A 7,232-nucleotide genomic window follows, 5' to 3' on the forward strand; every position below is an offset into this window, starting at 1 on the left:
CCCATGATTGGATGATGTTATAACCCATATTAAAACTAAGTGACCGGGGGCGCCTCGGTGGCTCAGTCCGTTAAGCATCTGCCTTTGGCCCAGGTCATGATCCCAGGGTCCTGGGATCCAGACCCGCAAGGGGCTCATTACTCGCTGGAGAGCCTGCTTCTCCCTCTCTCTCTGCCTGTCACTATCCCTGCTTGTGCTCTCTCAATGTCTCTCTCTGTCAAATAAATAAAATCTGAACAAAATAAATAAAATCTAAACAAACAGAAAACCTAAATGATAAAAAACAAAACAAAACAAAAAAAAAAAAACACACCAATCCTTGAGGAGGTGAAAAGCCATTGATGCCTCTGGATAGCAAGGTCCTCCTGGTGGTCTATGTTAAACTTGTTCATCCAAGTTGATGGTGGGGGGCAGTGAGCAGAAAAAAGATTCAGGATAAGTTTTAGCCGCCTCTCCGTGGGAAGCTGACCTCAGGTAATCTTCTCTCCACACAGTTTCTTTGGAACCAACCCGGGTTAAGATAAATGTGGAGTGTCAACTATGTTATCAGACAACATTGTCATTAAGAGGACGCTTGATCTGGACTAAAAAAAAACTGTGAGTGTGTTAACAGAAAGAGTTAGGGATCCTTAGAAAAAGAAAGACAGACATAGCTTTCTTGATATAAGGAAAGTTATTTTAGCTGCCCCCACCCCCTATCTTGTGAAAGAATGAAGAACAAAGAGCCAGGAGGTTGACTAATGGTATCAGAACAATGAATCACTGTTAAGACTCCTAGTGTTCATTCATAAGGGAAGACAGCCTTATGCACACTGATTAGTTATCTTTGCTGCTAAACTCCTTTGAGCTCTCAGATACTGGACTAAGAGGAGCCAGAATTGACGATGCTTACCCTTGCCAATTCTGGTGAACTTGACCTGGACTCAGTCATTTCAAGATGATTTTTGCCCCAATTCCATGCTGTATTCCCCATTGCGCAAGCCCCTTCGTGAATATGGATACACTCTTAGCCTAAAACTTCCCCAATTTTGTTCAGGGAGACTCTATTTTGGGAAAGATCCCCGGTGTTCTCCTTTACTTGTCGCAAATAAAACCTTTTTTTTCCCTATCCTTTAGCTTAGTTGTGTCTTTTGGTTCAGCAGCATCAAGAGGCCAACAGGTGAATCCAGTTTCAGGTAACAAATGGACACATAGGGATCCCTGGGTGGTGCAGCGGTTTGGCGCCTGCCTTTGGCCCAGGGCTCAATCCTGGAGACCTGGGATCGAATCCCACATCGGGCTCCCGGTGCATGGAGCCTGCTTCTCCCTCTGCCTATGTCTCTGCCTCTCTCTCTCTCACTGTGTGCCTATCATAAATAAATAAAAATAAAAAAAATAAAGTTGCTTAAAAAAAAAACAAATGGACACATAGATGCAGACAGGGTATCTACTTTCAGGGAAAGACAACAAAGAATAGTTTAAGAGATAAGCCTTGGTTTTCCTGGATGGAGTTTCTTGTTTCTGAGCCTAACACTTGTATGTTTTGGGAGCTACACTGCGTTTCCCTGTTCTATGCCTGTTTTCTATTTATAACCACTATCTATGACAAGCAGCAGATTTCTTCAGTTCAGGTTGATGTTCACACACACAAGGCATGACGACGGGCTGCAGGTTGGCAGATTAGAGTTAAAAAGACATAAGAGGGAAACCCACCATGGCTTCATGACAGCATCAGACACATCTTTGTCGGGAAGCCTTCCAACTATCTAGATGGTGCTTTCTAGACTCCAAAACAGGCAGCTCAGCTGAAAGGGGTAAGCCCTGTGGTTGGAAGTGTGAACAATCTCACCTGCACATCCTCATTTACAACAGGAACTATTAGCATGTATCAGCCCACAAGGGTAGCTTCCAAAGTACACAAGTATCATACTCAGAAACAAGAAACGTCATTCGGGAAAACAAAAACTTATTTCTAAAGCCATTTTTTTCTTTTTTTAATATTTTATTTATTCATGAGAGACACAGAGAGGCAGAGAGACAGGCAAAAGGAGAAGCAGGCTCCCTCAAGGAGCCCGATGTGGGACTTGATCCCGGACCCCAGGATCACGCCCCAAGCTGAAGGCACACATTCAACCACTGAGCCACCCAGGCATCCCTGAAGCCATTTTTTTTTTTCCTAACAGATCCAGACCCTCTGGATCTACATGTCCATTCACAGCTCACGTAGTCCAGATCAGGGGTCTTTTTCATGATAAACAATGTTGCCTATAACAAAGGTGACATCCCACATTTATCTTAACCCAGGATGGTTCCAAAGAAACAGTACTAAGAGAAGATCATGAAAAAGTCTTGTGGCTGGGGCACCTGGGTGGCCTAGTGGTTGAGTGCCTACCTTCAGCTCAGGTTGTGATCCTGGGGTCCTGGGATCAAGTCCTGCATCCAGCTCCCCTCAGGGAGCCTGCTTCTCCCTCTGCCTATATTTCTGTCTCTCTCCCTGTCTCTCATGAATAAATAAATAAAATCTTTAATAAAAAAAAAAAAAAAAACTTGTGACTACTGCCCAAACTTCTTGGAATACTTGCTCATGGAGCTCAGTTGCCAAGCTGTGAGGAAGCCCCAGCAGCCATGTGGCCAGGCCCATGTGGGCAGGAACTAAGCAAGGTCCCTAACCAGATTCCTAGATTGAGCTCCTAGAGGACATCCAGCACTAGCTTCCCAAGCACACAAATGGACATTCTAGAAGCAAATCCTCTGGGCCTAGTCAAGCCACCCCAGCTTACTTCACGTGAAGGAAAAATTAACCTACCCAAACTGTATTTTTGTTAGGAAAAGCAATGATTGTTGTTTTTAAAGCTGTGAATCAAAAGGATGAGAACCCAGCTCCCTTTCAGGGCAGATTAATGGAAGAATCTTTCCAGAAGTATACTAACACAGACCCCAGTTCTCCAGGACAATCATTATTGACTGTGCATTTTTTTCCAGTTAGCCTGCAGCAGATATCAGGAGAAAATTACAGAAAGCAACTTCCAGGCCCTAAACCCCTGTGAACCAATTGTTGAATATGGCTTTTGCTGTCTGTAGTAATAGGGATAGGGCAGGAAAGGAGGACAAGTTTGTTCAAAATAAGCAGAATGCCCAGTTCTCAGCTGTGGCATTGAAGACCCTAGTGTCCCATGATCACCCAATACAAAAGCCTACAAGGCCAAAATCTGGCAAAGCCAAGCTAGAGTCCCAGCTCACAAAAGGCTGGGACCTAATGAGTGTGCCTTCTGTAAGAAGGATGGCCATTGCAAAAAAGGCTTTCCCCACCTCTGAAACCTTTGTTGCCTGAAGTTACAGAGAACCAAAGGGACCTGAGCTCTCCTACAGCTCCCCTGGACATCTCCACATAATATACCAGAAGCTTCAGGTAATCCTTGACATGACAGGTAAGAAAAATGAATTTTTCCCAGACATGAGAGCCAACTACTCTGTCCTCACTCAAGCGTACAGGGCCTCTATTCCACCTGGACAACAAAGAATTGTTTAAGAGATGATCCTTGGTTTTCCTGGATGGAACAGATGGACAGCCACAGGAGAGATGATTTACTTGTCCACTAGCTTGTGGCAGGGCTCTCTTGAGCTTTCCCATAGCTTTCTGTGGTTACCTAAATGCATTACTACTTTTACTGGGGAAAAACATATTTTAAACAAATGATTCAGAGAACTGAGAAGGAATCAGAGGAAATTTGTTTTACAGGAGAAAGAGATAACAAATGGGGGAAAAAAAGAGAACTGAGTTAGTCGCAACTTTGAATCTGCCTTCACTTCCCTTCCTCCCGTTCTTGCATCACCAATGGGTGCAGCTCTCATAACCAGCTCCTAGACCACCCTCAGTGCCTCAGTATTGGCTCCTACTCCTCCTACCCTCACTATCGAGGAGCAAAGAGTACCCCAACTGATGGGCCACCTCTTTTTGTGGTTCAAATTCCTCCCTGGACTTAGAGCACCAACTTCAGTTTCCCCATAGGAGTCTCAAGTAAAAATGTTGGGAACAAACTGATTGACTTTTAGGTGGACCTAGGTGCAGTATCTTCAGTATTTAAACTAATTTAAATTTGTTAGGTCTTTTTTCAAAAATATTTTATTTATTTATTCTGTGTAGAGCCACAAAAAGAGAGGCAGAGACACAGGCAGAAGGAGAAGCAAGCTCCCTGAGGGGAGCCTGACTCGGAACTCAGTCCTAGGACCCCAGGATCATGACCTGAGCCAAAGGCAGATGCTTAACTACTGAGCCACCCAAGTGCCCTTAAATTTGTTAGTTTAATTAAGGTAGACATGTCTTCAGATTTATCGGCGTTAACTATAAAACTTTTATTTTACGAAGGTTTGCTAAAGGTTGAATAAGCTAGCTCGTGTTCTTTCCATGGCAATTTGTCACCAAAAAGGAGACTCAAAACGATGGTTAGTTTTGTCTGTCTCAAAAGGTACTTATAGGTAATTGTAAAGATAGCTTTCAAAATCTTTAGTAAGCCAAGACTTTGAAGTTTTGCTAAGTCCAATGATAAATCAGATTGAATTCATTGGACATCTAAGTCTTTTCCAAATAAGATAAAATACTGAAACATTGGTTACTGAACAAAGATTGGTGCTTTTGGCTTCTTACTGCAGAGAAACAGAATGCGTGGGTCTGTTGGTAAACATGAGTTATGCTTTTTTTGAAAGATTGTACTACAGGAAAAAAAATGTTTTCAGAAATTATAACATGTATTCATGAATTTCAGATCTAAAGAATTCTGGTGTAACAGTTCATGATTGCTTACTACTTAATTTTCCCTGGAGACTAAGGTTTCTAAGAGTTAAAATTCTGCTAAATGTTATTAAGACTCATAGAGGGGTAGCTGGGTGGCTCAGTCGGTTAGGCATCTGCCCTTGGTTCAGGTCATGATTCCAGGGTCCTGGGATCAAGCCCCCCATCAGGCTCCCTGCTCAGCAGGGAGTCTGCTTCTCCATCTCCCTCTGCCCCTCCCCCTGCTCTTGCTCCCTCTCTCTTTCTCTCTCTCTCTCAAACAAATAAATAAAATCTTTTTTTTAAGGCTGATAATAATAAGGGAGGAACTCTATATGCAAGAAACAATGAATTTTTAATGAGAAAAATATAAGGAATGGGAATACATTTTGTTGAGGGGAAAAGAAAGTAATTGTGTCCTAAAATGAGAATGGTTGTTTGGGGAGAAAAGGCTTAGGACAAAATCTAAATGCAAAAGAAAGTTATAGAAGGTTTGTGAGGGAAAACCTTTGGAGAAGAATTTTAGGTGTGGTCAGGACTGAGATAGAAAAGAACAGAATTTTTTTTTTAAGAATTCTTTTTTTTTTTTTAATTTTTATTTATTTATGATAGGCACACAGTGAGAGAGAGAGAGGCAGAGACATAGGCAGAGGGAGAAGCAGGCTCCATGCACCGGGAGCCCGATCCCGGTGGGATTCGATCCCGGGTATCCAGGATCGCGCCCTGGGCCAAAGGCAGGCGCCAAACCGCTGCACCACCCAGGGATCCCAAAAGAACAGAATTTTAAAAGTACACTGGGGGACGCCTGGGTAGCTCAGTGGCTGATCATCTGCCTTCCTCTCAGGGTGTGATCCCAAGTTCTGGGATGGAGTCCCTCATCAGGCTCCCTGCGAGGAACCTACTTCTCCCTCTGCCTGTGTCTCTGCTTCTCTCTCTTTCTATGTCTCTCCTGAAAAAAATAAATAAATCTTAAAAAAAAAAAGAAAGTACACTGGTTTGAGACTGAAATTCTACTTTTCTCCCTTGCAAAAACAGAGTTTTCTTGGATTGCTGGTCTTGATAAGAAAATGTAAACCAAGGTTTTTTTTCTTTTCTTTATCTGCCCAGAAAACCAAAGCCTCTGGATTTTTAAATTAAATTAAAATTAGGCGACTTCCCTGACTCGGGCCACCTCTCCGAGTCAGGGGACCTTGCCCGGGAGCACTCCCCATTAAAGCACTCTCGAACCTAAAAAAAATAATAATAATTAATTAATTAAAATTAAATTAATTAATTAATTTAAAATTTAATTTTAGGTAGGCTCCACACTAGGCTTGAACTCATGACCCTGAGATTGAGACCTGAGATCAAGAGTTGGATGCTTCACTGACTGAGCCACCCAGGCACCCCAAAAGCCTTTATGTTTTGTCTTTACCAGGGCTTTGATTACTGAAAGTTAAAACTTTTCAATATTAAAGAAGCTAAGTTTTGCTAACTATATAACTTCCTGTAGAATTTCTTATCACTTTGGTGAAATATAGAGTTTTATAATGATCTGTAATCCTATTTAGGCATGTGCTTTAAAATAGATATTTTGGAGGTGCCTGGATGGCTCAGTCAGTTAAGCATCTATCTGTCTTGGCTCAGGTCATGATCTCAGGGTCCTGGGATAGAGTCCAATTCGGGCTTCCTGCTCAGCCAGGGTAAGGGGCAGGTGTCTGCTTCTTCCTCTGCCCCTCTGCCTGTTCATGCTCTCTATCTCTCACTCTCAAGTAAGAAAATAAAATCTTTAAAAAAAAAATCCTGAAGTTTTAATGTTTCAATATAAGGTCATCACTTGGTATTCTGATTATTCAAGTGTTATATGTCACAGAAATAACTACATTTCCTTGTCAGCCACATTATAATGAATTTTCATATTAGATTGTTAACAATGTTTTTTTTCTTTTTTTTAAAGATTTTATTTATTTATTCATGATAGTCACACACAGAGAGAGAGAGAGAGAGAGGCAGAGACATAGGCAGAGGGAGAAGCAGGCTCCATGCAGGGAGCTCGATGTGGGATTCAATCCCGGGTCTCCAGGATCGCACCCTGGGCCAAAGGCAGGTGCTAAACCGCTGCGCCACCCAGGGATCCCCCGATTGTTAATGTTAACAATGTTTATTTTTTAGTCTTTTCCCATTTACAGTTATGATTCGGATGCTCTTGCAAAACGAGTATTGTCTCCAAGGGGATTCATGAGAAGGACTTTTAGCAAATATAGGTTTTTGATATCTTTAAAATCATAAAACTAAAATGAATAAGAATTTCTAGAACTAATTTTTTTAAAAAGCTGTATCTGAACAATTAGAATTAGTAACATGGGACTAAAATGAACTGAGGAAGATGATTATAGTTTTTGTGGCTCTTGTTTGAAACATTGCTGGCTCTCTAATGTTTGCTCTTCCAGATGAAGGAAATTTTCTCTTAAGATATCCATGACTGGATGGCACCTGGCTGGGTCAA

This window comes from Canis aureus, chromosome 1 (assembly GCF_053574225.1).
Source record: "Canis aureus isolate CA01 chromosome 1, VMU_Caureus_v.1.0, whole genome shotgun sequence".
Taxonomy (NCBI): Eukaryota; Metazoa; Chordata; class Mammalia; order Carnivora; family Canidae; genus Canis; species Canis aureus.